The sequence below is a fragment of the Lygodium microphyllum genome, chromosome 14 (assembly GCF_053477565.2).
Source record: "Lygodium microphyllum isolate KBCC chromosome 14, Lygodium_microphyllum_v1.1.10, whole genome shotgun sequence".
Taxonomy (NCBI): domain Eukaryota; kingdom Viridiplantae; phylum Streptophyta; class Polypodiopsida; order Schizaeales; family Lygodiaceae; genus Lygodium; species Lygodium microphyllum.
Genome location: NC_141148.1, coordinates 139791333 through 139809117, shown reverse-complemented (window position 1 = coordinate 139809117; position 17785 = coordinate 139791333). Strand labels below are relative to the sequence as shown.

General features: G+C 40.2%; 1 pseudogene; it reads left to right on the top strand.

Annotated features, from left to right (window-relative positions):
• The window catches only part of LOC148026166 (putative glucan 1,3-alpha-glucosidase pseudogene), a 55315-nt pseudogene extending 50620 nt beyond the window's left edge, over positions 1–4695 (top strand).
• The last annotated feature ends 13090 nt before the right edge of the window (positions 4696–17785 follow it).

Genomic DNA, 17785 nt, shown 5'->3' with positions numbered 1-17785 from the left:
ATGAATGTGACAAAGTATGAACTGCCTCCAAGAGATACATTTTGTGTAGGCCCCCAAATATATGTATACACAACATCAAGGATGTTTCTACTTACATCTCTGTCATGTGAAAAGGGTTGTCTTGCCTGCTTACCAAACTGACATGCTTCGCATACCTTATGAAATTCTACAATTCTAAATGTAGGCAAACCTGTAACCAACCCTTTGGACTGCATTAATTTCAGCCTTTGTACATTTGCATGTCCAATGCATTTGTGCCAAATGTTAATATCTGCAACAACACCTTTTCCTTTAGCATACATAGCAGCATTCATAGTAGGAATTCCAGCATCCAAAGTAAACATACGTCCAACTCTACTTCCCTTTGCAACCAACCTGCACTTGTTATTAAAGTCTTCTACAAAGCAGCCCTTTGCATTAAATCTGACTTGCAGCCCTTGCTCTACCATCTGACTGACTGACACCAAGTTCTTTGTAATAGATGGCACATGTAATACATCTGAAAGACGCTTTGTCTTACTATCATGCAAGGACAAGGGAACTTTTCCAATGTGTGAAACTGGGTTGCATGAATCATCACCCGTTTGCACATAACCTGCATTTTGCAAATCCTACATCTCTCTAAACCATTCTGCATGGCTGCTCATATGATTGGATGCACCTGAATCAACATACCAAACATCATCATGTGTTCCCTTTCCTGTAACAGCATTCATCATATGCTGCATAATAAACAGACGTTCATTTTTGTCTTCATTCTATCGTGAAGATGATGCATAGTTTCCTTGCTGCAACTTACCACTGCGAATATCATCTTTCTTAGCATAACATTGGGTTGCAATATGACCTGTTTTGCCACAATAGTGACACACAATACCAGAGTTGTTAGAACCTCTGTTCTGCTATCCACCTCTTTCTCTAAATCTCTCATTGCCTCTAAAGTTACCATGACCTCCTGAAACCTGCATATCGCCAAATTGCTGATTCAATCTGTTTTGCTGGTTGTCACTACCACGTCCTGTACCACGCCCTCTTGAAGAGAACCTGCCACGTCCCCTTCCTGAATTGAAGTAGAAAGCTTGGACCTGTTCACCACTTCTTTTAGATGTCTCACTTTGCATGTTGATGTCTTCAGTGATCATAAGGGAAACCAACTCATCAAAATCTGGAAATGGCTTTCTGACATATACGAAAGTTACAAAAGACTTCCAAGCCTTTTCATTGTTAAGTCCACCCAAGGTAGAAGATAGTAAATCATCATCATCGGGCATTGCATCAATTGCTGCCAAGGCATCTGCAATGCTCCTTACCTTCAGTGCATACTCATTGATAGACATCTTTCCTTTCTTCAATGTATTCAACTCTTGCTTGAGTTGAATCTTTCGTGCCTTTGTATTTACGGAAAACATACTTTCAAGTATGGTCCAAGCTGCATATGAATTCTCTACATTTCTAATATGTCCCAGTATATTATTGTCAATTACTGCAGACAGCCAATACATGACCTTTTTGTCTTTTGCATTCCATTCCTTTCGTGCCTTTGTCTCTTCTGCAGTTGGAGGATCACTCACCTCCGCTCCTTTTCTTCACCTGAAACAAACTCGTAGAGGCCTTTTCCAATAAGGAAGTTCGTGACACGGAACTTACATGAAGAGTAGTTGTTCTTGTCGAGCTTCTCAATGATGGAGTTTCCATTGTTCTCTGCCATTATCACAAAACCAATACCAAACAGCAAGCAAATCTTCTGCAACCCTCGACCTGTAGTGCACAGCAATACACCAGACAGCCTTTTTCACTGTCTGCTCAATAATACATGCATTCTGCAACCAGTTTATAGATAAACCTTGTGTTTATTCGCTGCTAAACACATTTGAGGTTACAGATCTGAAATCTGTAACCTGTGCACTTGTATACGGCAGACACAGCTGAAATTGCAGGGTATCTCGAACTGTTGTCTGCAACCTTGCAGCTCTAAAATGGAGCCTGAAATGACCTCGGATGGCCAAAATAGCAGCGGGAAAGCCCTAAAGGGATAATCTACAGAATACACAATGCTCTTCGAGCACACTAAATCTCACTACAATCTGAGATTTTTGCTCTGCCCTGCTTCTGGTGCCTCCATAGGCACTGTCCAAGAGAAAGAGTGGAAGAATAGGAGAGCTTCTTACCCGTGGCTTGCTTGCTCGAACCTTGCTTCTTCTCCTTCACTTCAACCTTTGAAATCAGCCTCTCTCAGTGGCGCGGCTCTGATACCATGTCAAAAATCGCGTGGTGGGGAGACTTGCTCAAGATGCTGCGCCGAACACAGAATGCACAAGGAGAAGCTCACTCAAGAGACAAGAAGAGAGATGGAGGCCAAAACGTTTTCTTGTTGGTTTCTTCTTCTTCTTCCACACACTTTACAATGTACACAAAGTATAGATAAGATATAACATAAAGGAAAATGGCCTATTAAGTCAAACAATGCATAACCGACTATACTAGTCAACTGGCGCTATAACTATGCCAGCTGTAAATAGGTGTAACAACCTGAATGTAATAAGTAATGAGTCAGTGGCCATGTGAGAGTCATAATGACCACTAACGTGCTAAGTGTAGATGTGTGGACCCATCTAACTAGGCGGTCCATCATTAATGTCCGCATATGTTGAGCTTGTCATCTCAACAATTGAAGGCACCAAAATATCCATCAACCAATCTCTTGTTCCCTCTCATGCTACTCCTCATCATATGGGTGACGAGCCATGTCCATAACTAGCATAGAGAGGAAGTGCAATCAAACCTCCTTTGCAAGAAAGCTTGAGCCCATTATGTGGGTCAGTCAATTATCAAGTATCTAATGTGATCCTTATAGATGGCCAAGTGTAAGCCAAGCTACTCTCTAACATCATTGATGGTGAGCCCTTATACCCCTTAACCCTTAATCTTCTCATCCACTCTAATGGCATCATGCAGCTCAAGATCAATGAGTATCATGATCCTACCATTGTCGATGCTAGCAAGCATGCATGGTTCGAAGCGTGAAGACACTCTAGATGATAAAACATTACATCTTTAGAGATTGTTAGGAAATGAGGGGATTTATGTTTTTTTATATGGGGTCCAACATCAAGGTTCATGTCCAGCATTGTTTATATCTAGGATGGTGAGTTGCATCTATTGTCTTTTAACAACAAAGGCTATTCCATTTTGATTAGCTGAGATATAAGAAAGAAGGGGAAGAATGGAAGGAACATTTCACACATATAGACTTGAAACCTCATGGTCCTCAATCTATCAGATTTGATGTGTCCTTCCATGGAGCAAAACATGTATATGGCATTCTTGAATATGCCATTAGTCTTGCTTCAAAGGAAACATGTAGCACAAACATCATTTCTAAGCCTTACTATTTGTTTAACCTTGATGTGCTTGAGTACATTGAGGAGTCTCAATTTGGACCATATGGATCTATTCCATTCATGTTGTCTCAAGTGTAGGTAGAAGCATTTACTTTTTTTGGTTGAACTCTCCAAAAATGTTGATAGATGTGTTAACTCAAGGCTAGGATAATGGGGATCCAAATGTTTCAAGAGAAATTGATACACAATGGATTAGTGAAAGCAACATTTGGATGCCTTTCTTCTCATAGATCCAAAACTAAAATATTTATTTGCACAAGTACACTATAGTAACAAGATTACCTGCAATGCATCAATCTTTTGCCATGGCATATCATCAGTCCAGTGGAACTACAAAGATGAGGCTGATGTTTATTTTGTGGATGCCTCCTTCGATGAACACAATATTTAATAATTATGTACTTTGGCTTAACATTGAGCACATAGATGGAAAGAGCTACTTCACATTCCACAAATATTTATTTCCCAATCCTAAGGAGATATAGGAGAAGCTTATGTCAAAGGTCTAAGATATGATAATGATTGGATCCCCACATAAAGCGAGATGACATGCTACCATTACACAAAGAAGTTACTTTCCAAGGGATACTATGTGAATGATGTTCATGGCAGGGGCTATGATGGATGGTGTTGGTCAATTTCATCATCCTATCTTGATATGCTAAATCCAAAGATATAGAGGTGGTGGGTTGGAAAGTTTTCTTATAATGACTATGAAGGGTGACAAGTCCACTCCTTCATTGTGCATTTGGAATGACATGAATGAGCCCTCGGCTTTCAATGGCCTTGAGGTATCAACTCTTATGAACTACAAACTATGAAAAAGCAAACAAAGGCAACGTTTTGTGTGTCTTTTTCCCTCTTCAATTTCAAAATTTGTATAGTAAATAATTTGGGTTTACACTAGTTATGCATCATAGTTTACTCAAGCTTGGCATTCTTTTTTTAGGGAACCATGCCTTGGGACTCTCTACAACTAGATGGTGTGAAAAATCACGATGTTCATAATGAATATGGGTATTATTTTCACATGGCAACAAGTGAAGGTCTTTTGAAAAGAGAAAATGGAAAAGACATACCCTTTGTATTATCTCATGCTTTTTTTACTGAGACCTAGAAGGTTGGGGAAGTTTGTATAGGAGACAATACTATTGATTGGGACCATTTGCAAGTCTCAACTCCTCATGTTCTATGTAGTGATCATACCCTCCTCCACCCTTTGTACCTATGGTTGTCTACCCATGATTGTGTGGCATGCTTGTATAGAGAAAGAGGAGTACTAGTAGGTCAATAGTAAGGCAAAGAGAAGCTACAATGTGGACCATTTCCTTTAGAGTAGATTTTGGGGGTGGTGTTGCTGTTGCATGTAGTTTTTTTTTAAAAGCAAGGAAATGCTTGTTATGGATGCACAGACTCTATCAAAGTGGTCTAGGATAAGTCAAATTAGTATAGACATTGCCAATCACTTGCATATACTTGAGAAATAAAGTATGATATGATGGCACAGTCTTGCAACAAGTAATGTCTACAAAATCAAAACAGAGGATAGATGGGCCTCGTGAATGGTGTGAACATGACAAATCCTCCCCACTAAAAATCACAAGCATAATATCCCTCTAGACTAGTAAGTGGAGAAACATGTTTGAAACAACATAATATATTTAGGGTGGCTTGGATATATTTTCTATTGTTGTTTCTATCATCAAAATATCTCAAATATATTAGGGTGGCTTTGGAAGCGATAGAGTTCCAATTGTCTACTATAATTGCTTGTATCCTTGACGTAGCTACAATATGATGTTCTGGTTAAGAACAACTTAAAAGATGTTGCTACCACATTGGAACTAGAGATCAAAAGTACAAAATTTTCCTTGTCCATTCATTCCTTTGGCATGTATATTTGAGCCTTCTATAAGATCTCAATAGGTTAGTACTTCCCTTCTAGTATCTCTTAGTACTTCTATTGTAAAACAATGAATATGTGTTGCTTTCTTTACAATTACATTAGAATGGCCCATCTAAACAAAGCCAACCTAATCTATGACTTTTACATACCTCAATCAATGTGTAGAGAATTGTCATTTTAACGATTAATGATTTACCACCATGATGAATCTAAATATTTTGATAATAAGAGACAGAACAGTTTATGTTGATATTATTGAGCCCATGCTCTATAGGAGGAAAGCACATCAACATGCCTAGCCTATGATAGTGGCCACTTCATCTAAAGTGATAGACTAACATGATTTGGGCTATGGCAAGGCAGATTTATGCACAATAAGCATTGAGAAAGAGTTTGTAGTTATAGATTGTTTGAGTAGGAGGTTGGCTCCACCATTTGAATAGGAGATAGATCCATTTTTTCATGGTGTTGTGGTCACTCTAGAAGCTGGTATTTTTTTTATCAAAGCTAGAATGCATTCAGTGGAAGTGATAGGCTAAGAATCATGTTTGAGAGGGTGGATGCTTAAGCATAATGCAATCCAAAATGCTATAGCTCCTATCAAGGTGGAGGTTGTTGTTGTCATTAACGAGCCCCCAGTTGGTAGTCTGTATGAAAGCCATTGTGAGAAAATTTTAAATGAGATATACAAAGAGACATGATGATGCAAAAGGGCTGAGTTCCATGTTTAATTGGGCAAGTCTTTGATGGTCATAAATATATGGAGACCTTCTAAATGTTTTGGTGGTCAAGGGATCTCAATAGGAGTTTGGCCATATTGATAGGATAAAGTTACAGTAGGAGAGCAACTAACCTTTTTGAAGTCTAAAGAGGGCCAATGTGATTTGTCCCTAGGAGCAGCTATAGGTGCCATATTTGAGTCATCTACCAAGGTTAATATGGAGAGAAGTTGTCAACATGGCAATTAGGGGGGAAAATCTTGAATTGAGTTCAAAGGGTAGTTGTTAGCTGATGATTAAGGTTGTTGTTGGACTATCTTCATGGGCTACTCTGTATTTAGAAGTACTTGTTTGGTGAGAAGCTACTACTTTAAGGGTAGCTACCATCTACATTTAAAGATATCAGGTAGGATATTGCATGCTTAGGCTAGGAAATAAGATATACATACATGGAATACATCCCCTTTGGCTCTAAATACCTTGTGTATCACATGGAATATGCCAAGATCAAAGATCTACATCATTAACCCAACTAATTTTCTTAGGTCACCTTTCTTTGCATCCCAAACAATGATATCCTCTATAACTTGCATTAATGTCTCTCTTGTATCTTCCATTATTTGTTTACCCTTGACATTATCCACATTCTCTTTCTTAGTATTATTCATTCCTTCAAACTTTGTAGCATCTACATCTTTATTTTTCATATCTACCCCATTAAACTCTATAGTATCCACATCCACGAACTCTGTATCATCTTCTAGCTCTTCTTCATGCTGAACCTTTATATTAGTTCCATGCTCTTTCATAGTTTCCTCCATATCTATTAGCAATGTATCCTATATACCCTCTCTCAATACATTATATACATATAGTAGCACTGTATTATTTGTATCTACAAGCTATGTAGCATTTGTACTTTTAGCCACAACATCTTCAATCTATATATCTTCATAAACTAAAACATGTATATAATGTACATCATCAATATCTACGATACCCTTTATCAAAGCATCCTACCTTTTCCCTTTGCTCTTTCTAGTCTTTGTTTTGCTCTTCATGCTCTTGTCTTTGGCCTTTCTTCTCTTTTTTTGCTCCTTTTTATTTTTTCTTTGCTCTTTTGGTACTTCCTCCATGATATGTTCAACAGTCCTAGAAGGAGGCATAGACTTCTTATTAGATCAAAATGTAGTTGTTCTACCTAGCACACAAGAGTTGATATGAAGGGTTCTTCTCAAGATCAATTGGCAGATAGAGTTGAAGAATATGAAATCAAAATGTTGAAACGTTTGGATCTAGAATATGCATTCTATTTGGATTCTTCTCTCTAGAGTATGTTAACTATCCTAGCTAGTTGTTTGCCTAGTTTCTAGATCCAACCATTGTAGTTGATGTGGATATATTTGTTTCTTATTGTTGGGTACTTAGATTAGTAGTGTTCATGGGCTCAATGATTGGGGATTTTAGAAAAACAATAATAGTTAATGCCATGTGTCTGTTGATTTCATTCACTTATTGCTAAGGTGTCCTAGTATTGTATTAGTACCTTTACGAGAAACTGTAACTATTTTTTGGGAAGATCTACTCCTAGCTACTACCACTCCTCCTCTAGTTGACTGACAAACTTCTTTTGCATGTTGGTGATATTAGATTGTCTACTAGCAACCATTCTCTTGGCAATCCATATCTATGTTTTGCTATTCAACCTCCTCTTAGCTTTGTATGTGACTCTTGTTCATGGTTTATAGCCTACATGGATTTGCATTTTGTTGATCCAGACCCAATTGTAGCTACATTTGTTGTCATAGCAAGTGACCCTATTGATTTTCACCCTCTAGAGCATACAGAAATTGCTACTCATTATCTTCTTCACTCAGATAACCCTTGAGGATTGTGTTTTTCTTCGTTTAGAGTGTAGATTTCCTTCAAGTGCTACCTCCTGATCAACTAGGGTAGTGTAGTCATCTTAGAGCTTTGCTCCATTGTGTTAGTATGATTCATACATGATTCAATGTTCATCATTTTTTATTCATTATCTTGTTTTGTACTATGGATTTTTTTCTCTCAGTATTTACCATACACTCTTGTGTTTCTCTTGCAAGCCTCTCTCTCTCTCTCTCTCTCTCTCTCTCTCTCTCTCTCTCTCTCTCTCTCTCTCTCTCTCTCTCTCTCTCTCTCTCTCTCTCAGAGAGCAGAGCACACAGCGGGTCCCAGTCAGAGAGGGGCCCACCCAGACGACTATTACACAGTTCTTTCAGACAGACAGAGTGAGAGCTACTATACCAGCCTCCAGCCAGACCTCCGGGCTCACACTACAGTAGGCTGAGGACCAGCGTACCCGATGCTGCACGAGGATCCGGGGGTTTCGAACCCCATAGCCACACCGACAGGAGATCCGGAGGATTCTTGATCTACATCGACAGCAGACTGAGATCCGACGACACTCGACACATTGGATCTCAGATCTCCAGTTTGCTCTTTCTCCACCGCCGATGTACCACATCCTGCATCCAGGAGGGATCACCTACTATTAGCGACTTCGACAACTGCTACTACATCCCAGGATAGTATATCTCCCTGCATCTGTTACATATACACATAGCACCACTTTATCACAGCCGACAGTTGTTCCCCTATCACAGCCGACATTTGTTCCCCTTTTGTAGCCATTATCTGGAGTACCAGAGCTACATACGCACATACACATATACGACACTTATCACACTCACAGCACCGTATTTTCAGTTTCCAATTTTTAGCTTTTCATTCAGCACTTTTATTTTGGATAGCTGGACCTCATCAGTTGTATCACAGTTTGTCTCATAGGCCAGTTTTGGTCTTTAGAAGACGTTAATATAACTTTCTTTCTTTCTTTCTTTCTCTCTCACACATATGGTATGAGTGTATGCTGTCCCATTATTTTTCTTGACATGGTATCAGAGTAGAGATGCTTAGAGAGCTCAAGATCCTCCTCATTAGAGAAGGCAAACAAAGTTATTGCCAAGACATAAAACATTATTATTCTTTTTGCTTTTCTCAGGTTTGCTAGTGAGATATGCTATTGTTATTTCATGTGTGTTTGTTGTACTTTCAGAATCTTGCTTATTGGTTGGTTAATAAGATTTTGTGTTTCAATGTTGTTGCACCTATTGGGATTTTCTAGGCCACTGCTATAAATCCTTTTTGTTGTAATTCACCTATAAATTGACCTACAACTTTGGACAAAACTAGTTTCCATTAAATACTAATACATTGTTTGCTAAAATAGCATTGGTAGATAGGGAATTACATGGTAGATATCATACTCAAGCTAGCTATGCCACAAGATTACTACATATGGAACAGGAATCAAGGGAAAACCTAATCATACATAGTAGGACACATGCTTTGAGAGAAGGGGAGGCCATCTCAACCACCTCCTCTTAAGTTCCAACTTCTAGCCACACCCAAAGCAATCAACTTAGCATATCAACTTGTCTTTCCTATATCTAAGCAGCTCCTTACCTTGCCTTATCTTAGAAGCAACTTTTGTGGTAGCATTGAGAGATACTTCAAGATCCACCTAGGGAGGAAAAGTTCCATACTAGTAGAAGAGCAAATCTCCAAGTAGGATGAAACTACAAGGGGATGGTAAGCATTCTATGTCTCCAACCTATGAAAGAGTCAATGTAAAATCTAAGGACAATTTCCTACTCTAAAATTTGATTGAACATGTTTTAATTTGAATTGTACAGAAGGGGCCATGAAAATGCACCTTCTCTTTGAATTTAAGATTTATACAAGGGATATAACTATTGCCTCTAAAATTCACAAACGGGTATATAAAGTGATGCAAAATTTTTTAAAGGAGGTTGTTAAATTATCTATGCGTTTATAGTTTTATAGTTTGGTAGTCCAACGTTTCCCTTTCTATAAACTCCACAGAGGGAGAACCCTTACACACTAGCAATAAATGCCACGATAATCACGTACATGGGAGGCAACCTCTCGGTAGAAACACCGTGGCCCCACTACAGCTCTCCTACATCGCAGGGATTGGTCCCTTGATGCGCTGCTCAACATATGAAACAAACGAACAAACTCCACTCTTTCATTTCGAAAATACTCCAGGAGATACCATGTGTCCTTACCAAACAATCCCCCAAGAAACGAACATCTATCATACGGCTTAGAATGCCTTTCCACACTCAAGCGTGGGTCATTGTCATCGAAAACAGGTGCTATGCATCCAGTCCTTTTATTCCGATACCATGGTTTACCTGCACATGCAAAGTGAATGATCCTAAAGTGCTCAAATATAATTTTCAAATCAGAGACGTGTTGTGCACAACCAGGCTTTTCAAATGCCTATTCACTAACCCGTTGCGGCGATGAAGGATAGCACCGAGACAACACTCGTGCTACTATCCTCTTAATTAAAATACCAAAACCTCTATGTCATGATGTGCATTAGAAAATCAGCAACAATCAGCACACAAATCACACCATTCAAACCTCCCAACCCCCTACATTTAGGTATTACTTTCGTTGCATAGGTGTAAAGGTTCATTTTGTCATGTTTTGATGTATAAAAAGCGATAATCTACAAATTTTGACAAAGAGATAGGGCAAACTGAGGCTAAACCTCATGTTTTACCACTACCACACATCCACAAACAATCACTATATTTTTCCTTATTTTTTCAAGAAATATTTCTATTTTTCCCTTATTTTTCTTATTTTCTTGATTTATTTGGTAATAAAATATACTATTTTCTATTTTTTCTTGTTCTAATCACTTCAGCATACTGACATTCAATTTATCTTCCATATTCTCCCCATGGGAACACCTTTTACCCACCCGAAATGGAAAAACCACCATTTTAACACTTAAAGATCACATTTCGGGTTTACGGGAATTAAATGAAGCATGTAAATCATTGCAAAACCAAGATTTTTTTATACACAGCAATTACTCATAATGCAACCAGTACACAAAAAACAAATTTTCATCCAATAAGAACATAATTATTATCATAAACTATCAAAAATCCTTCATTTTCTTTATAAAAATGGTCATACCGTGTTTTTACGTAACCCGAGATGCCTTGCATGACTGCATAACCAGCAAACAGAGCCTCCATTGCTCTCAATCCAATGCTGTACATCAATCTTCAGCATCTCAATCAATCTCCATCACCACTTTCCTTCATTCTCCTTCCCCGGTTCCTCCTTCAAGATGGTACACATGAACAGCCCATAGAGAAGAGAGAGAGAGAGGAGAGAGAAAGACTAGATTCTGATCTCTTCATCCAGACAGCCATATCTCGTGCGAAGACTGGCGATATCATCAGCCAAGAGGTAGAAGTTGGCGGGTATTCTCTGTTGCATGGCTTATTCACAGCCTCCAATCATGATGTAGGGGAGGAGAAGCGAAATTTGCGCCGTTCTGATGCAGGCTGCCATGCTCACGCCATTCTCACGTTTTTTGCATCAAAAAATTGGGGGGGGTTAAACGGTCCCAAAGGGCACCCCCCCTTTTGTCCAAGTTTTGGTCCACCTTTTCGAATCTTGGCCAATTTTTGGCCTCTTTCGCGTCCGGGCTGCGTTTCAGCCTCTAAAAAATCCTAGGCGTCCATCTTGACATCCCGCACTAACTGGCAGCTCCTGGCATCCCACAGGAAGTCGGAAAAATTATCAAAAATCCACAAGTGTCACTCGGACGCGTTTTAAAAGTCGTCTTTCACTTGGTGCTTTAAATCCTCCAAGCTGCAGCTGTCGCCTTCGATGTTAAATATTTTTTTCCTAAATTCCAGATTTTTTGGCAAATTTTAGGCACATCCCAGGCTCAAAACTCTACTCTCCAGGGGATAGGGTGACTCAGCCCATCGAATCCCACAATAGATCTACACAAAACAACCAAAGGAAGCATCAAGCTGATACAAAATAGATACATATTAAAACACAACACAATGCACACCCTACCCCCTGACAAAACCAAGGCATGAAATCCCCAAGGAGTAGGCCTAGCATAATCTGGTAGAAGGTCCGAAGCTAGTCACTAACAGACTGCTCCAACACGGCCAAACTAAAAAGAACTATCAAAGAAGTCACCCTAAGTGGTGGTCTGAACTACCTATCTAACTAAGGACAACACAACTAGGAGCTCCTACTAGATGAGGACTCCTATAGCCTGATCAAGAAGTATTTTCTTTTAGCACATTTCTTCTTTTAGGTTTTTTTTTCTCATACTCGAGCATGTAAAAAGGAGGAAGTTGAGCGTAGTGACCCAAGGAGAATAGGGCATTGGCCTCAGGTTCTGTCTCGGTACCCAAGAACCTACCAAGCCCTTGCAAGGCGACACTTAATCCTTTTCTGACGCTCACTTTTATTTTCGCTCCAACCTTCCTTACTTTCTTCTTTTCTAGTAAGACGCCATCCCTAGAAAGTCAAGGCATCGGCCCCGGGTCTGACTCATCCCCAGGAATCTACCAGGCCTTCGCAAGGCGAAGATCAACTGCTTATAAATTTTCCTTTCTTTTCTTTTCTATTTTTATAGGGGTTAGAATCCCTTTTTACACACCTTTTTATATATCTATTTTCTTTAAGATATTCAAGGTTTTTTCTTCTCTATCATCATCATTTTTTCCCTCTAGCAGGCTTCTCTAACTGCCTCACAACTAACAAGAACTCCTAGGACGACTGCGTAGCAGGCTAGCAGAATAGGGTCATTAGAACTGCCTTCTAAAACAGGTCTTTAATACCTGACAATGTCTTTACAGGTGGCAACAACTACTCAGACCTCCCTCGAACATATCCAACCTAAACCTGGGACTTCATGCCTTGGACGCCGGTCCCCAACAAGAAAAGAAAAATCCCCTACAAGTACACAGACACATAGAGCATAAAAACCACAGTACTCGTAAAGGAGAGATATCACCTGGATAGGGCCACGAGAAGTCTCCCGCGCGACATAGGTACCTTCCAAGCTCTTCTTTAAACCTGTCTAGCACAGAACTAAAACAAGAAACCATTAACCACACTTGTACTAAATAGACAGCTGGTCCTCTTGGCCTAAAGAAATAAAACATTTCACTATAAAACTGATCAGCCCTCTGGGCCTAATGAAATAAAAAATAATAGCACCTACACATCCCTCCCCGAAATAGTACAGATATACAATAATATACTCCTTTCCAAGGAGGAAAAATAGGGCTGACAGCCCTAAGCTAAATGCATAAGGTTATGACCCATCCCTCTTGCATATATAGCAAGAAGCGTACGCATAACATATTGTCTAATCAGCCTATGGATCCAGGATAACAATGGTAGATTGGTCTCAGCTACTCTTTGCATCACCCATATCAACCATTGCCTGCCATATATTGCATGCTCGGATAACATTCCCCACAATTGATCGGGTCCTGTCTCATTATTGATAGCAATATCTAAACTAGGACCATAGTTGAAGAAAATGTCTTCTTCGTAAGCAAGATTTGCCATTGAATCCGCAAACTGATTCCAGTAACGTGGAATCAGCTGAAGAGACACTCTCTCAAACTCCTCAAATAGGGTCATCGCAGTTTGATGATACATACAAAGGATGGGATTCCGCACTATGTATGTCCCATCTATTTGATTCAAGATCAACTAGGAATCCCCTTTTACTAACAACCGCCGAATACCACCTTGTTTGGCAATATGCAGTCCCATAATCAAGGCTTTATACTCCACCATATTGTTAGTGAATCCTACCCCGAGATAAGCAGCTAACTTCATCATAACTCTACGTCGGGGATCTCGGATTACTACTCCAACACTCCCCTTTTTATTAGGGCCTCTGGACGCTCCGTCAAAATATAATGTGTATGTCCATAATGGGTTTACACAGCCTGCCATCACGAACTCCTCTATTCGTAATTATGATAGTCAAAATTTAACATGTTTAGAGGGTGAACTGACGGCTCCATCCCATCTTCTTCATTAAACTCAACAGAGATACTTGTCAACATTCGTAAGCAGTGATGGTAGAAGACTTTGATCTCCCACACAAAGGTTATGTCTTCTTGCTCAATCACTTTGTATCCTTTGCTCCACCAAATAAGTTTCCCCTGATGGTATCTCTCCTCCAGATATGGGTGCTCCAAATAAGGAATTAACCGCCCCATCAACCAGCTTTAAGCTCTTTTGCAGGTCTCAAATCAGCCCCAGCATGCACCTGCAATGCATTTCTCCGTGTTAGCATACTCAGAAATAATAATGTTTAATCTTATTAAGATTAATCTTATTTTTAAATTCTACTCCCTACAGAATAGCTAGTAGAGCCGTAGACCTATTTTTTCCTATCCTAACAATCTTGTAGGGGCCATCCCATCTAGGTTTTCCAGCTTCCTTGGAAACAGCTCCCTACGCGCATCGTAGTACAAAACTAATTGCCCTTCTTTAAAGGTATACTTCTTTGCTTTAAGGTCGTGCAACTGCTTCATCTGACGTTTAGCTACCTCCTGGTGTAATAAGCTCTACAATTTCAGCTCATCCAAGGGGGCTATGGTCGTGAAACGTTCAAAGAGTGCATCCTCGTCTCCCAAAGAGTGGTTAATTGCAAACCGTATGGTTGGTAACTCGATTTTGAGGGGTAACACACACTCTTCCCCATAAACTAATTTAAATGGAGTATGGCCGGTAGCTCGCTTGAACGTTGTATTGTACGCCCATACTGCCACATACAACTTCCTGTCCCAGTCTCGTTTCTTCTCAGAGACTATTTTAGACAAGATACCCACAAGCTGCTTATTAGTACTTTCGACTTGTCCATTTGCTTGTGGATTATAAGGGTTTGTTTTATTGTGCTTGATTTGCCAAGCTTCAGTCAGGCTTTTAATCACTTTATTCAAAAAGTGGGTTCCACGGTCCGACACTAGTTCCTTCGGTGGACCCAAATGGCAGATAATCTGCTCTAAAAGAAAATTTGCAGTCTCTTTTGCATTGTCCTACCTCGTCACCCGTGCTTCTGACCATTTTGTGAAATAATCAGTTGCTACTATAATGTACCTCTTCTGAGTAGTAGACGATGGGGTGATAGGACCCACAAAGTCAATGCCCCACTTCTCAAATGGAAGGATAGCCATGATAGGCGTAAGTGGGCGTTTTCTATTCTCTTTGCTGTCACGTCTTTGACAGGTATCACATCTCGTAACGTACTCAAAGGAATCTTGGAAGATGGATGGCCACCAATATCTAGCTCTTAAAGCTTTCTGTGCCGTCAACCGTCCAGTGAAGTGCCCTCCACATGCAGAGTCATGGCACTCTTCCAAGATGAAAGGAACCTCGTCAAGCATCACACATTGGCGATAGATATCATCAACACCCTGCCGATATAGCATTCCTGCAATCAAGGAAAAATTCAAAGCTTGTTGTCTGATTTTCCTCTTTTCATATTTTGATAAACCAGCTCTAGTCTCTCCCATTGATAGATAATGCGTAATGGCAGCGTACCAAGATGGGATAGAAGCTGTATCAATTTTAAACATTTCTTCAATATCAGTTCCTTCAGCCAAAGTCTATTTCGGCTTCCCGAAATCCACAAGGCATTCCACAATACCCTGCAACCTCGTGGCTTACTCTTAATCTCATAATAGAACTCCTACAAAGTGATTAACCACTTTGCCAGACGATCAGGTGGTTGCAGCTTGTTCATAAGTAATCTAAGCCCTTCCGCCTTCGTATAGAAAACTACCTTCTCATAGAGGATGTAGTGCCTGAATTTTTTAGTCGCAAAGACTATCGCAAGGCACAACTTCTCCATGTAGATGTAGTTAATTTCTGAAATGCCCAATTTTCGACTAGCAAAAGCTATCGGATGATACCACTTTTCCTCCCAGATTTGGGCTAAACAGCAGCTGATGTTATGCATGGTAGCTGTTGAAAATATGTAAAATACATCGCCTCTTTTAGGTGCTTTTAAAACTGGTGCTTTTACTAGCTCCTATTTCACATCCTTGAAAGCTACCTTACAAGGGTCGCTCCATACAAATAGACAGCTAAAGGATTGTAAAATATTACACGGTGCAGCGAACAGAATCTGAGAAAGAGATAGAGAGTACACAACAGAAAAGAGTAGAATTAGTAAATTCTTTAACTCCAAACAACTGTTACAAAGATGGCTCTATCCACCCATGCACTTCCACTGTGTGAAGCTTAGATGGCGATCTAGACAGAAGATAGGTGAAGAGCTTAAGGCTAGCTGGAACAACAACTCTGACTGGGTGAAAGATGAGTGATCGATGGCTGTGAAGGGGTTTAGCTTTTATAGCTTGTGAAGGCCGTGAGGTTGGCCTGACCGACCTACCATATGAGCCTCCACTAGTTGACCAAGGAATATTCCAAGGAATATTCCCTTTACCATCGAGCCGGAGGCGCTACCCCCAGACCCCCGCCAAGGGGACCGCTGCTAGGGGCCGCTTCCGCGGCTCTCGGACCCCATAATAGGGGCCCCTTTTAACTCCCTTACACCGCAACTCGATGCAATGTGCCTCGAGTTGCTACTAGCTTAACCACTCTGTCTAACCCAAAGATTAGACCCACAATGGTCACCTTTTTGCCATCCGGTCACATAGACCTCATCTGATATACAAGTCAGGACTCAACCAATGTCCGGGCTCACATTTGGCTTCTCCTCATAATGGGGGCCTTATAACTTTGAGCACCATGGATAATTGGTAGCACCTAATGAGGGTGGGGCATTGATCATATCTAACAAGAATAACAAGTTTGTTAGTGGCAACGTCCTTTCTGCCAAGGCATTTATAAACCTCCGATAGTACCCTATCGATGACAGAAAGCTATGTACCTCTTTCGAAGTGCGTGGTGGACTCATAGCAACTATAACCTTGATCTTTTCAGGGTCAGTTGTGATCCCTATTGAACTGACCACATGGCCTAGCAATAGCCCATAAGGCACTCCAAAGACACACTTCCGTGGGTTAAGAGTGATACAAAATTGTCTGCAATGCTCAAAGCACTTTCTTAAAATAATCAATACCCTTTCCCTTACAATGGTTGCCCCCAGGTCATCAATAAATACTTTCAACTCATCTGGGGAGATGTCACCAAAGGTCTTGTCTGCCGTTCGTTGCCATGATCCAGGCGCATTGCACAATCCAAAGGCCATCACATGGTACACAAAAGTACCAAAGACATTAATGAAAGTTGTTTTCAACTTGTCCTCTATTGCAATTGCCATCTGGTTGTATCTTGCAAAGCAGTCCATAAACGAATATATTTTCCTACCCGCTAATTGATCCAAAATCTGGTCAATAAATGGCAGCGGATAGTAATCCTTAACCGTTTGCTTATTCAGCTCTCTAAAATCTACACATAGTCGGATCTGGTTGTTTTTCTTCTTCTTGATAACAACTGGTGAACACCATTCCGTGTGCTATACAGGGAAGATTAAACCAGCTTTCTATAACTTTTGTAACTCCTCAAACAGCCCATCCCTCAATTCAAAAGGAATATGCCTTACTTTTTGACGCATAGGACGACTGCCTTCTTTTACAGGAATAGTATGAACAGCCAGGCTGGGAGGAATGCCTCTCAGCTCGTCATAACTCCAAGCAAAAATATCGCGGAATTCTTGAATCAAGGACACATAGTCCTTCCTTTCTACTGAACTGAGCATGGAACCTAATTTAATTGGCCGCGAATCATTCGGCATGCCAAGGTCTAACTCAATCACATCTGCGTCTCTTATCCTATCTTGCGGCTCTATCAGCTCATTT